This window comes from Parus major, chromosome Z (assembly GCF_001522545.3).
Source record: "Parus major isolate Abel chromosome Z, Parus_major1.1, whole genome shotgun sequence".
Taxonomy (NCBI): Eukaryota; Metazoa; Chordata; class Aves; order Passeriformes; family Paridae; genus Parus; species Parus major.
Genome location: NC_031799.1, coordinates 40903685 through 40923572, shown reverse-complemented (window position 1 = coordinate 40923572; position 19888 = coordinate 40903685).

Sequence of the window (19888 nt, the reverse complement as noted above, 5' to 3'; positions counted from 1 at the left end):
AATGGTGATGTCTGAAGTAATGGGTCCAGTAAAATTGAAGGAAAAAAGTGAAGTGTCACAGATATTGTGTTATAAAGTACAATCATATAAATTGCATCCAGGAACATAAAAGGAGAAAAAGAGGAAAAGGAATCCCAGTTAATCAATGTTTACAGAAGAAGCACACTTCCGCTGCCTTCGGCCAGTGTAAGAGAGTGCTGCATAAATATACTTATAAAATTATTTCTCATAACTACATCTATTCAAGTACTGTTGGTATGCACCTGCTGCTTAGAAGTCCATGGGACAAAAGTGGCATTTTTGGGCATTGTTTCACTACAACAGTGACCAGTAGTTACACTGGTCTTAAGACAGGAGACCTGTCCATGCAAAGGTTCCAGAAATGTACATGAAAACAAATGGGAACAAGGTCTCATCTGCAAGAACACAAAACCAATTTGTGGAAAGAAAATTCTCATCTCTGTGACTGCTCTGCACTTCCCCCTCCCTGGATTCATGAAAAAAAAAAAGTGTTTTCTTAGCTAGCCCAGTAAGTTTATTAATTATACATCTAGTATATAAATATAATGACCTTGTACTCCACATGTGGGCGTTTTAAGGCATTCAAATAACAGCACCAATAGCATTAATCCCTTTGGTAATTACAGTGATCAAAGAAACAGAGAAAGATTGCAGGTTTCAACTGGGGAAACTGCTGGTTAATTTGTTTGCTCCCTGGGATGTGTTGAGGGACTAATTAGCTACATCACAGGGGGTTTTAAATATCTATGTGTTTCCTAGAACATAATTAGTTGTTTCATTAAAAAAATAATGAGGTACCAGGTAGATGGATATGCAAGATTAGAAATGTGTGGACAGCAGAATTAAGGTTCTTTAATTAATTAATTAATTAAATTAATACAACTTCATTCACATGATGATAAGTCTGCAGCTTTGCTCACTTCTGTCTCCTGCTACAGTCCATTCTGTATCCAAATCTGGAAGTGCATTGGCTTCTGCTTACATTCTGCTTTGACTCTCTTCTCAAAGACTGATTTTGCTCCTAGCTAACACCAGCGTGCAAATCACATGGCCTTTTCCCACTGCTGATTCTTGAACCACACCTGGCAGTTTTTGAGAATTTCAGAGGGCACAACGCAAAAGCACACGTGTCGCTCCAACAATTTATCACCATAAGCAAGATCACTGCTCAAGTTCAGAGTCCAGAAATATGCTTAGAATTGGTCATCTTGCTAGTTGTGATATAACTTAGGAGCTTAGGTGTGTTGAGCTCCCTCTGGAGTTGTTAGATATACTCCTATACTGCCTACTAAGTCATTGGATACTAGAAACTTTCCTTGCAGGTTAATGTTGATATTATCATTTTGGCATTGTGCATTTAGACACAATTAGTATTTTAGAAAATAGGAAACAAAATTTCTGTGAAGTGTTGCTGAAGGCGTAATCTGTGGAGACTGATTTGCAGGCAGTGGACTTCTGCTCTCTCAGAGGTATGCTCAGCCCTGGTGAGGAGTGTAAAAAGGCAGGAGAGACACCTATGGCATGTGCAAATAAAGTATCAAGACGTGGTTGCTATAAAATGGTAAACATAGATGAAAAGTGATGCATGAGGAAAATGGGATGGAGAAAGTTAGTACCCAGCTGGCCAAAAGAAGGAAAAGACATAATAGCTTCCATTACAGGTGTAACTGTAGCTGAGGACATAACTTCTAGACATTATTATATCTCACAAAGGTTAGAGAAAATGTATATGGATCTCTGAAGAAAACACAAAGAGATGATGCTAACAGTGAAAACTTGGACCATTGTTTTGTTGCAGATGTTGAGTACATTTGGACTTGTTTCTTACAGAAAGAAGAACTACCTAAGAGGTTGTTAAAGCCAACTGTGTTTCCTCTGTTTGTGTGAAACTTTTGCTATCTATGCAAAAAGAAATTATGATGAAAGGACCCACATGACATGGATGATGTGCAGTAAAATTCTTGTCAAGACCCATGGTGAGAATAACTAATTACATTCCTGCATTTGGACAGTGAAAACAATGGTAAGGAACTTAGATATCATTCCACTTTGCATTAAATATCTAAAAGACAGAGGGAAAAACCCCAAAAGTCCTAACCTGGTGGGTTGTTGAGTTTGGGTGTTTTTGTTAGTTCTCTTTGTTTGTTCTGGTGTTTTTTGTTTAGGTGGTTTTGTGTTTGAAATCTAGTTTATTTTTGTTTGTTTTTGATTAATTTGGGAGTTTTTTACATATGTATGGGATATGGACTACAGTGAATCAAAGTAAAATGAAGTTTGGCTGGTTGAAAGGCCTCAGTTCTTCAAGATCAGCCCTGGCAGGTTAGGAGGACTAGTGTCTGACCCTGCAAAAATGTGTAGGAATATCTGAAGAACAGTCAACCAGAAGACATAAATATCATAGGGAACGAAGGTTGAAAAATACAGTTAAAACTAACCAAACTCTCAAGAGAAGCATTCAAGACATCCACATATCCATCTTATTGTGCCACCTCCTCCTCATCTCCATACTAAACTCATAGGAGGAAGTGGGTGATAGAAATATCACAGCACTCTGGATTTGTATGACTGCTCTGGATTATTTCAAATAAGGTAACTTCCTTTTGCTAAGTATTTATACATCAGATATCACACAGAATATCCCTAAATTATTTCATGCTACTCTAGCAGATTCTATAATAAAGTATTTAAGGGACTAAAAACTGTTTCATAGAGTTATTCATAGAATAACTCCAAGATGAGCACCCAATACTTACCAAAATTAGATATACCAATATCAGATATATTAAATTGGTATTATACCAAGCAATTAAGCATAAAACATCTGCACCCAGTTCCTTACATTTTCTTCTCTTTCATATTACCTCTTTTCCTCTTTTGACTCCTGCAAGTGCATTGTTGGTTTCTTAGTAAGTACCTTCCCTCCGCTGTATGTGGCTACATTAGAAAACAAGAAATGAAAATGAAATCCAGGTCTTGGCCCCTTAAGTCTTTGTGAGATAACCAAAAATTGTTAAGGTGTTTGGTGTTTCCTTCCCACCATGAGTTACCTTTCCATTATGAAGTGTAACTTACAATGCCAAAACATCAACGATTGGTCATTAATTTCTTGCTGATACTGTGGTAGTAAAGAATAAAAAATGTTGGCGACAGCCTTATTCATTACTTCAGAAAGCACAGATTGCAGAGTCTACAGAAAGGACTGCAAGGATCCATTTGGGGGAAAGGATATAAGGAATAGAATCTAGCTCTGATCAAAACGAATGCCAGAAAAAAGGAAAAGGGGACAGGAATCCTCCTTTGTATCTTGGCCTTTGTGAAGATTTGTAGTTGTTTACTGGGAGCTTGTCCTATCAAGGGACTAATACTGTAATTTCCCAATGAAATGCTGTGAAATGGCTGTTGATTTTGAATGTGCTTTAAAGTGAAACAGCTGCTACAAAACCTGAAACAGCTGGCCAGATTATATTTTTGCGCATTTTTTACTTGAGGGTACCAGCAAGCTTCTGCTCAGGATGCATCAATTTCTAAGACAAAAAGGTTAGTGATCTAATTTCATCGCACCAGATGACAATGCACGTGCACATAGGTACACTACTAGTGTTGCTGGATAGAGTTGGAGGTTCTCTGCATGGTTGCCCGTGATGGTACAGGGAGACCTGAGGAGCAGTGGAACACTGTGTGCGGCCTGTTTCTTATTCCAGCATGGATCTAGGACTTCCTTGTACCTGAACTGTTTCTGGTTCCCAACAATACCTCATACTTCAGATGTATAACATCTATGAACAAATTAATTTAATTTTCCTGTTTGTATGAAAATGACTTCCAGTGCTCTAAGAGAGTATGCAGGCAAGTATCATTTCCCTTGCAAATAAATAGGACTGTTTGCTCTGTTCAGTTTCTAAGACCACACTACAGAATAGTATGTGGCTAAAAATGCTGCATATTATACCAAAAATGGTATAGAGTAATTGTAATAGTGCATCAAACACCAAATACTCATGGTGCATTCAAGTTGCTGCTTTATGCCTGTTCCAGACTACTACTACTACCAGTTGCATTTATTGAACTAAAAAAACAATGGATACCTAGTAGTCATATAAAAGCTACTCATAATCTGCTGTCTCTGTAGGAGTCTCTTTACGCTGTGCTGCAGGTCCAGGACTCTCTGAATTGCACGTATTAATTACATTACCTACCAGGAAAGCAGCAGGTTAGCTGGGAAGCTGAGTTAGCAGGATTTATCCATCATGAATTCCCTACAGCAAGGCAGCATTGACATCAGGGGCACATTTTTAGATAATCTACATCCTTACACCAACATGGTTAAGGGCTACTGCAGTGGATCCTGACTAAATCTGTTTCTAGAAATAGGCGGATGATACAATATTTAGAAAATCAGAGTAAATATTATTTTCTTTTCTGACTAACGTAAAGCTCTGGTTTTATTAGCTGGGGGAAAAAAAAAAAACAAAACAACAACAAAAAATCCCAGAACAAATGTTTGTTTTCTTTGGGTTTTTTCCTAGTAAAAAGTTAAATGAGCTTTACAGCTGTAAACCAGATGTGAGAAGCTGGCTCCAAATGCACAGAAGGACTGCAGCATGGTAGACTCTTTAACAAGGTTCTATGTATTTTGTCAGGCTTGACTTCTTCATGTTCACATGCAAAGCAAGCAAGATGCTGCTGCACAGAACATGTTCTCAAAGCTTGTTTTCTAGCATGCATTCACAACCCCGTAGCAGCCAGACAGACATCCATGAATACCCCAGTGATGATTCATAGCCCCAGGAAATTGCCCTGATTTTGAAATCTAAAAATCTGACAACATAACAGGCTGCTACTGTTAAAATAATTACTGTGGAGCTGAATCGATGAGATGCATTTTCAAGACAAATCATTTGGACATACTAACCCTTGAAGACAAAACCCAAACAAGACATTGGACACTGATTAAAATCAGTGCAGCTTTTGTAATTAATTTAAAAGGCATATGCTTTTAACTTATTTATGCATTACAGACAAGAACAGAATGCTTGCAAACATGTGAGACTTTTGTGTTCAGAATTAAGTCTTTTTAAAAAATATTCAGAAATATTTAGAAAATTTCCTACCTTGTGATTGTTTTAAGCAAAAGGTTGGACTCAGGATGAACTTTGGAGAAGTAGAAGATGAGTAATTTTAAGTACCAGATTACCAGGGTATCAATTTCAGCAAGTGCTGGGGGAACCCATGTGAAAGTGATGCTACAATGGTAGCACATTATGAGATGGCTATAATACAAATGGACAGTTTTTTAAGTTTAGCGTAACTGTAGTGATTCCACTATGAGGTAGTGATTCACACCAATGATAACCACAGTCTAGACTTTGATTGGGACATAGAAAGGAAAGAAATTGATTTATTTTTTTTAATTCTGTGCAAGCTCTTCCTCCAGCTGGAGGTCGGAATTTTGCAAAGGGATGATTGAAGACAATGTCCTTCTGTACTATAAACAACATGACGTCACTGGCTCAATGAAATTATTTCAAATACTTCCAGGACTACCTAAAATACCTGGATATACATGGTAAATAAACTGAGAAGGGCAGCAGTACAGGAATTTTTTTCTCATAAGGGTCAAGATTTAAGTTGGACATGAGATAAAAATAGAGTGGTGGATGACTCCAAACTACAATTGAGGGCTTAAATTAGATTAAGTGAAGTTAAATAACTAAAACCAAGAAATAAAGACTCATCTACTGATAAGCATCTACCTATTTTGTACAAGAAGTCACAGGCATTGAAAAAAGAATGGAAGTTGCCAGAATTAAAATGCAAAAAGCTCTGTTGTTCTTTCCATTTTTCATATTGAAGATTGCAATTACTTGAGAATCTAATTGCCCACTATCGTTCCCCTGATAACAATAAAATTGGCTCTTTGTCAACACTTTCAAACCTTGCTTATATATCTCCCGAGAAGAATCATGCAGCCCTGCATGGATGTTAAGTTTATCTAAATTTTGCCACAAGGCACTAGAAACCACACTTCAAATCAATTTCAGGATTATTTATAATCCCTAAAATGTTAGTCCCAATATGACTTCTTCCATTCCTACTTTATAGTCAGGAAGAAAAGTAAATGGTACAGTGAATTTTTATATAAGCTGCAGATAATCTTACTCTACTATTATAGCTAATATATTGCAGAACACAGAAAATGAAGCAGTTACCAGCATTTAGTTAGTGGGCTTCTTGCACAAGAGCCAAACAATCAGCCATCTACATGCTTCTGTCACTGATTTTCCCATTATCTTTAGAATCAGAAAATCCAAGTGGAATATATCCAAAGATGAAACTAGATTGATCCCAGTCAGAAAAGGATATGTCTTCACAAGAGTCTTATCTAGGAATTCAGAAAGCAGTCCTTTGTGTTAAACAGCACTTTTATATATAGCCAAAAGCTGAATTAATTGAGCTTCATAGAGAAAATTATAAAAGAAAAATATTAAATGTAGATTTGTACTGAATGAGAATGAAAGGAAAACAAGTAAAGATGCTCATCCTGGAACATTCCACTATCAGAAGGACTAAAGACACAAAGGCCAGGTATCTTATTTGCATATGGTACTGCCAACACATAGAATTTCACAGAAAATTAACAGGTTTACTCTATTTCCACAGCTTGCTCATCAAATAAGACAATTTCTTACAGAAAGATGTCGTGTGCATTTTAACTGACGAAAATGAAGATTCACTGTCAAAAACTGTGACTCTATATGCATACAAAAATAATCTTCAGCAAAACCTTTAGTATCTCATGATGCTGGGGGAAGGTTCTGCTTGATCTGTGCTGTCTGTGTCAAGGCAGCACTGTGAACAAATGCTGAGAAAGTGTTCTGCTTCCCTTGCAACTCAGCAAGGCAAGATAATATAAAATCTATCCCCAAGGGTGGCATGTTCTGTGGCAGCTGTTCTAAGGTTCATGGGCTTGTGAGATCAAACATTTTTACTGAACTGACTGATAACTTCCAGACTGACAAAGAGACCTATATCCACATTGAGTGAAATAATAATGATGCAAATTACAAGCATCTGACAAAATAATTATTTGAGTATCATTATTTGAGTGATCTAAAGTTATCATCCTGAATAAAAACTTAGTTGCTTGTGATTCAGTGTTCAGTGTTGGAAAATTAGAAATTACTGAGGTGACAAAGCAATGTTGGTGTTGGTAACAGAAATATTAAGTTTTCTCACAGGTTAAATGATAACCAAAATCATGAAATGTCATTTGAACATGTGTGGTGAGTAACATCTGATCTCAGTGTTCAAATGGTCTGTTCTATCAACCCTCTTTTTGCAAGAGGCAAAAATGCAAGGCCTGTACTTGTCACAGGGGTAAAAGAAATGCTGTTTCTGAAATTACTTCCAGACCTTCAGAATCAAAATTTATTTAGCTGACTTTGACTTAGATTTCATTATAAAACACGACAGTACATTACACAATCACAGAATCAACTAGGCTGGAAAAGATCAGCACATCATAAGATCAGGCACAGCTTAACAACGTGCCCTATACAAACAGCAGAGAGCTTAACCTAGTGCAGTCTTACTCAAGAAAAATAAAAGAAACTAGATGACCTGCCAAAGGCAGAAATGAAGAAGGCAGACAGGAGGCAACAGAACCCACCCACCCTTAATCACACCCTTGTATCTACAATAAAAGGAAAGGTAATACCTCTATTTTATTAGACAGAATCCTCTTTTAGATTGTTAGTTCTTTATACCAGCAGTAACTTCTGCAATATCAACTTAATTTCTAAAAATAGTGTAAAAATATAACTTTAGGTCCTCAAAGTCCAGCATGAACCCAAGTGATAAAATTCAGAATAGTTTTATTAGTACTTTCTGCCCTGTTTAGTGAAAATATCAAAAGAGAAACAAAAATAGACAATACTTGGTAACTTACCAATATTTAATAGAAGAAAGAGAAATTAAAGATAAGCCTCTTACAAAGATGTAGCTTTCAGGGATGTATTATAAAATAGTCTTTTTAAACATCAACTGTAAGATTTTGCTTACAACACGTTTCCTTCTTATTTCCTCACAATCTGTTTGAAATCCTATAAAAGCCAAAAATTTTTTGATAAGTGATGTTCAGGTAACAAATTAAGGTTTTCCTAAGACAATGAAAATTTGAAAGGCATGCTTTTATTAAAATGGAATTATTTTTTAAAGGTCTCTCTCCAAGGGCCAGGCATATATTTTGAAATTCTTTTCAGTAATGACATGAGAGAAAGCTGATAATATATGAACGTGAATACAGCCAATGCATTCAGAACTGCTTTAAAAGAGGCTGCGGATATTTTCCATACCTGACTTCCTTCTTCTAGTTAACTCATGACCTGCAACTTCCCTGATATATTTCCCCTGGACAAGGATTCCTAACCAAGGAGAAGTAACCATCATTAGGGTAAACATGACAAAAGCAGAAAACTCAGTAAGCAGCTTTTGATGAATTTATTCTATAATTTCAGTGGCTTTCTTTTGACTGAAAAAAACCCTCAGTCAAGGACACCACTAAATTTTAAGCTATTAGGTTTGGAACTGGTACTAACCATTTCACAGCCTTCATTTAGAGACCTCTTTTCACCTGTAGAAATTCACACTGTGTAAAAGAGAAGCAGAAATTATATTAGAAAATTATAATCAAATTATATTATTATTATTATATTAAATTAAATCATAATATTAGCAGTCACTCTACAGCATACCAAATTTTTGCTCACCTAATTCCAAACACTGGAGAATTAGAAAGGAGCAACTACATTGACAAGGCTGACTGTGGTGCTGCTACAGGGCCCAGGAAGGCTCCCTTTCTTTTTTTGGATTTTCTCTTGTAATTTGCTTGCACTCTAACCTAGACCTCTTTGCTCTCTGAATCATTAATTGCTGATAGGAAAATCCACTACAAGGAACAAGAATGATGTAAGGAAAACCTTTTTTCTGGACGCTCCCTTAAGAGACTGTTTACCCTTCCCACAGCTCACTGCTGCCGGAATATCTCCTGAAGGGTTTTAAAACACAGCCTTTGCAGTACAAAGTGGTCTGCAACACTTCCACACCAAGCATTTTTCTTTGCTCATTTGTCACATCCAATTTTCAGCAATCCATCAATCTGTTTCCCCTGCTAAGAGTACTTTATAATGAAGGTTATTGTTTGGTGGCACTTTTTATTAAAAGTGTTTTCTGGAGTGTATTAGTTAATGCAAATACTGATAAATACTGATAAAATACTGATAAAACCTACAGAAAATAAAGACTGTCTATAGCCACAGAAGACTGCCCTATTCTACAAGCCAAAGTACATTGGTCCTCTTTCTTCTAGGGTGAAAGTACGTGGCAATTGAAAGAAAAGGGCTTCTGACTACAGAGGAAACAAAAAACTGGCAGAAGAGATCTGCCAGATTAGAAGCCAGTAACAAATTCATCCTTAAACAGGGGAAATACTATGTCAGCTGTAAAACTGGAGTAGCAATGCTGTGAATGAGTGTTTTATGTCACTCAAAGAGCCACCAGCACAGGTGTTGGCAAAAGCAGTTTTAATATAGTAGTGACAGTGTGACAGAGTTCATTGCCAAGGTCCACTCTACTGCCAGATAAACAGTTAAAGTGTGCAGAAAAAAATCTAAAATCAATCAGTCCAAACCCAAAATCAACTTCAAATGATCTCTGCAGAGGCTGGGGATGGAAGAAGGATAAGGTGGAAAGGGTAGGGATAAAAAGGCATGAGGAAGATCTTTCCACTGAATCTACAAGATTAACCAAGGGTTTAGGCCTGAAGGTTTTAGCTTGACTTTAATCTAGCAGCACTAAAATGATGGTCTAATTTAGATAATTTAACCAAATATTCTATTACTATAAGCACAACAGTAACTGACTTAAAGGCCTAACTTACCAATCTAAAGTACTTAAGAATCTATGAGAGCAATATTCATAGTGCATCTACTTGCTCTAGCACATTCAGCCTCACACATCCAGAGGCCTAAAGGAGTATATATACAAGTATAAACCTTTAAAAATTCCTCTCGAGTTCCTCTGTACCTTCTCCGTGGGTGAAGGGTTGTGCCTCAGACCAGGCTCCATTGGTAGAGCTTGGTATCGGTCCTCTGAGTATCACAAACCTGAGAGTTCACTGCCTGTGATATGTTTTAACCTGGGGAAATCTTCTGTGGCCTTTTACATTGTCCCACATAAAAGTGTGTGGTGAAGCCAGCTGGACTGGTGAGGCAGAGAGCAGAGCTGCTCCTGAGAGGGGCAATCTGAGGTAGAAAGCCTTTGTGCTGGGAGGTACAAACCTGCTCCTCTTCTCCATGTGTAAAAGCTTGCAGGAGGGACTGCAAGAAGAAAGGGAAGAGGTCCTTGTCACTGAGGAGTCATGGGGAGCAGCATTCCTGCAGTGACAAGAGTCGGTGCGGGATCCATGGGGAGATGACATTTTCCCATGGCTGGGACACCACACCCCAGAGCTGCCTTGAAACCTGTGACCAGGGGCAGGTGCTCCAGGCAGGGATGAGTTCCTGCAAGCAAGGGAAGGACCAGGGACTGTAGGCAACAGTGGGATCCAGGCCACACCTCCTGTAAGTACCATGGAGAGCATCACACATGCTGGGAGGGGATGAATCTCTCTCAGCACAAAGCAAAGTAATCATGTATCTACCCTGATTTATGCCAATGTACCTGCATTCCCACAGACTTCTCTTGATGCAACCAGCACTGTGAAGTATGGTAATGAGTACAAGGGTCATTACTCTCTGCTTTCACAGAGCAGTAAAACACTCAAAAATACAATCTTCAGATTGACAGAAAACGACATTATTTAACATCTGTGCCAGAGACATTCTACATTAAAGCAACAACAGAAAAAAAGTCCTTGCACTTACGTAAAAGAGCTTTTGAAATGACATGTATTATTTGGCCTGTGTATTATTATTTCTATTCATAATTAATGGAAATGTAGCAATTTTTGCTAATGGAAAAGAACCACTGCAAAGAGCACTTTGATTGCATTATATTTATTACCCATCTTAAGAACAAAATATGCACTTAACCTGTAATTAAGGGTACAAAATAAGAGCTATGCAAATATTGCAGTTGAAAATGTCCTTTCAACATCACTTAGTACCATTAGGCAAAATATTTGCTGTAAAGACTCTCTTTGAAGTACTAAAATTGTTTTTCTAGAATTAAAAAAAGGAAGGAAAAGAAAAATAAATGTAGCTTAAATGTAGCACTGCCTTGTTTCCTCACAGCTTTCACACTTGCCAAATTCTGTGCACTCAATCAACACTGTGAAAAATAATAAAAAATATACTCTATGATGGTCTGAAACTTTCCTCTCTGCTGGGGAGCATGAGGAATGGATCCAAACAGGGAAAACATCTGATGAGCAAAATCTGTTCACAAAATATTTCAAACATTTTTTCTTGGAAGCTATCCCATTGCATAACAGCATACAGCAAAATGGGAAAGGATGCTTTGTCCGTGCTTTACAGAGGGTAGTCATTCTTGACTTTGCCCAATTTCTGATCACCTCTGTTGCCCTTTGCCATAACATACTCAGTCCTGACTTTCAGGGTCTATGCAGAATAGATGGATGATACTGTAATATGGAAAGCAGAGAGAATTTGTGCAAACAAGCTCTTTCCTTGTTGTGGCCTCTGAAGAGGGCCATGCCTGACCCCACAGGTACATAACTGCTATCCTGATGGTGCTGCTGGAACATTAATATTCCACAAAAAAGTGTTATGTGTTCCTACCTTATTATGTGCCTAAGCAAGAGGTAAGAGTGCTACTTACTTTGTGATAATTGGCAATACAGTTTGACCTTATAAAAGCTTTATATTTCAGTTTCAAAAAGAGGAAAGAAGACTAAATGACATAAATTAACTTCAGATAACTTGCAATTTCTTTGCAGAATTTAAAAAAAACCTCTCAAATCCAAAAGCAGTATATTTTTTCTTAGGAGTAATGAATATCAAAGCTTTAGGCTCAAATATTTAATCAGTCTCTTCCAAACCATCTTCTAGAGATGATTCATCTTCCAGACATATGGAATTATTTACAATTATACATGTAAATCTTTTAAAAATAGACCTTTTAAAATTATTTTTTCACTTTTGTTTTTAAGATTTTTGGGCTCATATCTCACTGGATCAATTTATTAAATAAGCTTGCAATGCCATGTAGATGAGCAGCATGTGGCACATGCTCATAGAAGCAATTTAATTCCTAGTAATACTGAGGGAGAGAGGAAATCTTCATGGCAATGCCATATCCTGATATTATGTGGACAAGTAATAAGGAAGGGTTTGAGGTTCCCTGAAAGTGGGACTTGGATGAAATTAGCATTTGTCTTTAAATTACCCACTGTAACAGCTGTCCCAGTGTTAATGATGACTTTGGCACTGCTCTTGGGAGATACCCTTTCTAGTCTATCTATATTTCCTCTGAGCAGAGTTTAGCAGCTGATACTGTAAATTACTGATTCTGCGTTAGAACACCTTATACTTTTTTTCTGGTGGAGCTTCACCACTGGACATTTAGGGAACAGAGAACAACCATGTTGCTGAAGTTGTTTTTCTATTTTTCTAAAAACAGCAAGTGTTTTTCTATTTAAGACCTTTGGTAGTCTAATAGCTAAGTCTATTAGTAAGACTTGCTACAGGCCACAGTCTGCAGATAGCTTGGAGCTGCCATTTCACACATCTTCTTTGGAAGTGTGCATCACTTTTTAAGTGAAACTATTTGTGGCTGAATCAACATTGATGGTTAAGCTCAGAATTGGTGGCATTAGAGGGTAGGATATCCTTTAATGCTCAGGTGCTGTACCTGACCCTGGTCATGACAGTTATTTATTCCACTCCCAGAGTGCAGTCTGTCTCCGAAAACTGCTCCAGGTGCCATGTAACTTGCAAGGGATGCTGAGTGCCATGGCATGGACAGACAGACAACCCAGGGAATGTGAGGCAAGACAGAAGACATTACAGGAAGAATTTGGGCAAATCAAGGCAGACATGTCTCGATGTTTCTTGCCATGGCATCAATTCTAGCTAAACTTTTCTTTACTTAAACTTTTAATTTTAAGCCACTGCATACTACAGAACAAATTCACTTGTTTGTTAAAAAAGCTACAACAAATCCCTGAAATTATCTCCATTTCAAATACCTCTGCTAGGTGTGAGATTATCCTGTGCCTGTACATTTATTGAAAACCAATGCCAGGCACATAGTCTCCCTCATCAGACCTTCTTCTCAAGTTCTACACATGTAGGCATGTTATGAAAATTAGGGGAAAAAGCCCAAACAACCCCTCCCCACCCAATTTAATGTTTAATTTATAAAAACAACCAAAACCAAACTCACTTAAAAAAGCCAGCCTTGAAATATCTTTACTAAATCCAGCTGGCTTCAGCTGATAGGCCTCAAACTCCACATTTCCTCAATAATCTGCCATATCAGGTTCTTATTTCTCTTGCCACAACAGGAAGGTGTTCTCCACTAAACAAAAAAAAGACAGAATAAATATATGGTATTTTAATTAAATTATATGCTTAGCATTAAACCAAAAGTTTCTACTGGTCACTGTCTGTCACAGCCACCAGAGCAGACCACAGAAGCCAGACGCTCAGTCTGTCCTCAGTTCCAGTGCTTCCCACAAGATGTTCACAGTCCTGCAGTACAATGATGCTGAATTCAAACTTTCTGGATATTATTCACAGACCATATCGTGCTAACAGTCACTGTGGCTTCAGTTTAATCTGAGTAGTAGTCTCACTTTCTTCTTTTAAAGTTCCCAGTGGATGTGAGTGCTCCAATGTGCTGTGCAGAAAAGTAGAAGCTGCTTAAATGAGCTATTTCCAAAAGAGCACTAAAAAGTAGAGGTGTAGATGAACCTGGCACAAAGATTTACAGAAAATCAGAAGCTGAATATGAGGATGCAGATGTCTTCACTCACCATTTTCATTCCAATCTGCAGATGCAGCCATATCTTTGGATTGAGTGATATCATCAACACAGATAAAGTTTTCTATGATTAAAAAAAAATAAAAAAAAAGGAAAAGGAGGAGTAATTTAGACCCTCATATTATAAAATAAATAGAATCTAAACTGATCATTCTTCAAGTATCATGTTCGAGTTCTAATATATTCATAATTAAAGAAAAAAACAAAAAACTGTTTCATCTATAAAACTTCAGGGAGTGTAAAATTTGCAGTTCAGTCCATTTAAAAAATTACCTGCATAATATTCTTTTAAGGAGAAAACTGAAAATGATCATCATTAAATGTTTTCCGAGGAGAACAGAAACCTAGATGACATAACAGATGTAATTGAACTTCATACTAATTAACCGAGAATTTTCATTGAAATTAATTAGCATCCTATTGGGCATATAAGGTTAGCTAGAGCATAGCTGTATTAACAGATTCTGATGATAATGAACCAAGAAGAATTTTAATGTGCTGCTCTGTCATTAGTGGTCTATCCCAGTAGACATGAGTTTTGCTAGATTATCCTAGATTCTAAAAATTTGGAGTCTGATATGGTTTTCTTTTGTCTTTTTTTGCAAAAAACTGAAAGGAAAAAAAAAATTAAATGGACACTACATTCTTGTTCTAGCCTGTAATCTAATTTTTGAGTTCTTTCACTTCACATTTTATGCCAAGATTTCTTTTGGGATAAGCAGTCATTTCACTATGGTAGAACTAATAAGCAGTGTAAAACAGCAGAACACTGGTAGTGAATGTCGACACCTTCAATCCTGACTTGATTTTCATCTATTCTCATCCCTTGATCTTCAATACCCTTCTAATTTCACCTTGTTACTCTAAAACTCTGTCACAAAAAAGCAGACATCTGTCATATAAAAGCCATCATGTGAGGCTACCAATCTGCCATTCTGAGCAGTGCAAAATCAGCCTTTTCACATGATCCTAGGGCTTATTTTGCAAATATTATCCAGAAGAGTTAAAGGGACACTGTCACATTGTGACAATTCCAGACTGTTTGCCACATGGTAAGTATCCCACTCAGTTGAGTGAAATGGTATGGAATTCCCCTTAACACCACAAACACAGAAGGCAGCAGGCACCTGTTGACTAAGGGAACCCAGAAGATGCGGGCTTTTTAGAGTTTAGCAAAGGTTTTGGTAGTGTCTCACATAGTATCCTTCTGTAAAAAATGTTCATCACACATGTAGACAGGTCCATAACATGCTGGATGAACAGCTGGCTGGGGGCTCAAAGAAATAAATGGGCTTGCATCAAACTAGAAGCCTGTCATCACTTAGGTTCCCCAGGGCTTTGTTTTAGGTTCAGTGGTTTCTAGTGTTTTTTATTAATCACACAAATGCAGAAATTGAATATACCTGTCAAGGTTTGACACTGGCCAAACATCAGGCACCCAGGAAACTGCTCACTCACCTTGCCCTGCCACAGCTGGGCAGAGGTGAGAAAAAATTAATGAAGGTTGCATGAGTTAAGGACCACGGGAAAATACTTAAGGGCAAAACAGGCTCAACTTAGAGATACAAGATGAATTTATTACTAACTAACTAAAGTCACAGAAGGATAATGTGAATTAAAACAAGCACTTAAAAACACTTTCTCTTCCCCCATCCCCTCCTTCCTTCCTTACCACCATGCAGGGAGGCAGGGCATGGTGTTTGGTCAGTTCATCACCCGAGGTTTTCTTCTGCTGCCCAGAGGTAGAAGTTTCTCCCCTGTGAGACCGTGGGGTTTCTCCCACAGGAGACAGCTCTCTGTGAACTTTGGACTCCAGTGTGGGTCCAAATCTCATGAGCAGCAGTCTCCCAAAACTGCTGCAATGTGACTCCCTCCCACAGGCACACAGTCCTCCCAAAACTGCTGCAGCATGGGTCACCCTTCCACAGGGTGCCACCCCCCAAGGACAAGCTGCTCCAGCCTGGAAGCAGGGCCTCTCTTCTCCAGGTCTTTCACTGGACCACAGCCTCCTCCAGCCATCCACCTGCTCTGGCATGGGCACCTTCCCATGGGCTCTGCATCCCCTGTGGGTCCTCATGGGCTGCAGGGCACAGCTGCAGCACCATGATCTCTCCACAGCCTGCAGGAGAATCTCAGCTCCAGCATCTGGAGCATCTCCTGCTCCTCCTTCTCCTGACCTTGGCGTCCCCATGTTGTTTCCCTCACGTGTTCTCACCTCCTTCTCTTCTCTGGCTAGAAGAAAATGTGCCCCTTTTGGTTCCATTTTCTTCTTAAATATGTCATCACACAGGTGCTCCCAGCTGCTCTAATTGGGCAAGCAGCATGCCCATCTTCAAAGCCATGGGAGACTGGCTCTGCTGGACATGGTGGAAACTTCTAGCAGCTTCTCAAAGAAGTCACTTCTGTGGCCACCTTGCTGCCAAGAACCAGGCCATGAAAAACCAACAAAATACATTAAGAAAATTTGTGGATGATACTAAATTAGGAGGACTCTTAAGGGTAGACTCTCTCAAGGGTGGAGAGACCTGGCAGAAAGATCTGGATAGAGTAATAGTAGGAAGCTGGGAAATCAGCAGCCATATGAAACATAAGAAAATTCTCCACCTGGGATGGGGCAATGCTCTTTATACATACATGGCAAGTTGAATATGAACATGAGTCAGCAGTGCCCTGGCAGTCAGGATGCTCCTGTCCTGGGGGTATCAGGCACAACATCACGAGCCAGGCAAGGGAGGGGATTGTCCTGCTCTGCTCTGTGTTGGTGCAGCCTCAACTCAAAAGCTGTGTGCAGTGTTGGGCTCCTCAATATGAGAAATAAGCTATTAGGGAGAATCCAGAAGAGGGCCATGAGGATGGTGAAAGGTGTGGAGGGGAAACCATATGGGGAATGGCTGAGCCCACTTGGTCTGTTTAGCATGGAAAAGAGGAGACTGAGGAGAGACCTCATCACCTGTGGTTCACAGTGTCTTCAAGGTGGGCAGTGGGTGGGGAGGTTCTGGTTTCTTCTCTCCAGTGACCAGCAATAAGGCACAAAGAAGAAGAACAAGGCTATATGATCTGACATTAGGAAAAGGTTCTTCAGTGAGAGGTTGGTCAGTCACTGGAACAGGGCATGGCATCAAGCCTGCCAGAATTGAAAACACCATCTGGAGAACACTTTAGTCAGATGATTTAATTTTAGATAGTCTTGAGAGGAGCTGGGAATTGAAAAAATGATCTTTATGTGGGTCTCTTATATCGCACAAACGAGCCACAGAGACACCAGCTTCCCAGGACACTGTTACAGTCTAGGGTGCAGACTCTGATCATCTCTTACTTCTGTTGAATTTGTTCTCTGATTTTGTTGGAATCTCCAATCTTCCCATTGTACAAATATTAGGAAGCTGTAATGATTACAGTTCACTATGAAAAATTTCAAAATTTATTAGAAAGGAAATACAAAACTATACTAAATGCTGACTGAACTGGTCCATTCATATATGTTGCATATTCGTATCTGTAATTTTCTGGTTGATTCTGCCCATGTGGTCAACTCATCACAAGTTCTCTGGAACAGACTCCTGCTTCTTCTCAAACTTCTCTGCAGTTTTGGCCAATACTTTGGGACAATTCAATAAATTAGGAGGGGCATTATTGGAATATACAGTATCTATTTGTCAGTATGCTAATGGATGCACATGCCATTTTTACATAATTAAGGACAGATTGAATGTACAGATTACTAAAGCTTTCATGTTGTTATAAATTTATAACAAAACAAATAGGTTTGTAGCCTTGAAAACTGGAACCATGTAGATATAAAAAATATACAGAATAGTATACAAAAAAAGGACACTTTGTTTATATCTGTAGCCTTTTTTGTGGAAGTTACAGCCCATGATCTCTCCAGTACATAAGTGTCAAACATGCTTTCTTAGGATGAAATTCTATCACCTTCCTAAGTAGACAGAGGTATCTGTATTACAATCACTCAAGGCACCTGAAGTTGGGCAAAGCATCCAACATGCCCACATGCCATAAGCCCTGTAAAGCTCCCATTTTCTGTGGGAATACCAATGAAGAATTTGGGGAAAAAAGTGTCAAAGAACAGTGAATTTCAAAAGCTTTCATTCCTAGTCCCAGTATTCATTAGCTACAGCTACCATTTGAATGTGCATCCTTCTCACAAATATTTCTTACAAAGGGTTGAGTTTGAAAGCTAAGAACCTTAAAAACCTCTCAAAAATTCATAGGCAGATCATGTGGTCATTTGAACAGAGCTTTTTTCAACTGCTATTATTGAATGAGTTCTAGTGTTATCTAAGAAATGTTTGAAGTAAAATGGCTTTATAATAAATCAGAAACCATGAGTTTGTGCTTATGCTGGATGTTATTCATAACATTTTTTCTGCAATCAGGTATCAAAATAATAATTAGTGGTGCAAAGAGAAATTCACAAGAGACTGAGGGACAGGAAATAATTTCTTCAACAAAACCTTTGGGCAGCGTGTCTTGTTTACATTTTGGAGCTCAGTAGGATAGATATCTCTGGAGATACGAGTTTTGGGGTGTAACTTCATGGAGATACTGGAAATGCAATGCAGGGAATCTTTTTATTGAGGTTCCTAATTGTAAATTCAACAGTGTTTTTTGGTAGCTCTGCCTCATTCAGCAGCTGGAGTGGTTAATGTAGAGCTTGGAGTGACGGCCCAAGACCTCCCTCCACATAACCTCTCAGACCAAATCAGAGAGAGAAGTTGTTTTGTTCCTTATATCCCTGAACATAAATCCTTTTCAGTTCAAGGACCACTGTAAAAACTTCCTTTCTCACCAGGTCCTGGCTTTGTAACAGTGAATGGCTTTTGCAAGCTTATAAGCAGGATGAAGAGAGGACTGATGAGCCTATGAGGCATTAATATAGTCATTATTAGATGGATTTTTAAATATGAGGCCACTACATTTACTTTTTCAGCAATTTCTTTGTAAGTTTATAATTCCAAGATGGACAGATAGACAAATGGATGGATGGATGGATGGATGGATGGATGGATAGATAGATAGATAGATAGATAGATAGATAGATAGATAGATAGATAGATAGATAGATAGACAGGCAGACAGACATAATTTTGGTGGCTGCAATTAATCTAAAATTTTAAAATTTAGAAATCCAATAGACCTCTCTGCTGGGTCTGGCTTCAAATACACACCTAAATCACACACATGTATCTGCACATAATATGTGTTTGTTGGCATATGCTATTTTATTCTGTCATATCAAAGTTATGTTAATTTTTCTTAAATAGTGTTAACTACTAGAGTTCATTTTCATCTCACTCAGAATATAGCACAGTGAAATATATTATCAGGGAGCTTGTTTTACTTAAACATTTGTTTTCATGGGAAAAAGATTAATAGTTTTAAAAACTGATTAAAACATCCTCAAACTCAGCTCTTATTTTTAGCCATGCTGTATTTGTCCACATTAAGTAATACAGTTCCCTCCAACCAGTCAAAACAAAATGAATAAGAGCAGCACAATTGAGCCCTGAATAATCTGATTTGAATAATTTTATTTTTGAGGATTTTGTTATACATGCCTGTCAAAATGGAATAAAAATGTCTTTGTGATTATAGTCAACACACACAGTACTTAGCTTGTTCTCATCCGTATTACTACTTATATTTTTAAAGCCAAGCAAGTGTACAAATTGGTATTTGAAATAGTAACTATTTTCTGAGAAAAAAGAAACTTCAACTTACACTGTAATTAATTTTATCCCTGGAAACCCTACAGGGTCATTAGGACCACATAAAAGGAAAATTATGTATCAGAAATTGGGAAAATTTTTTATTTAACTTTTATAGCATTTACAGAAATTTC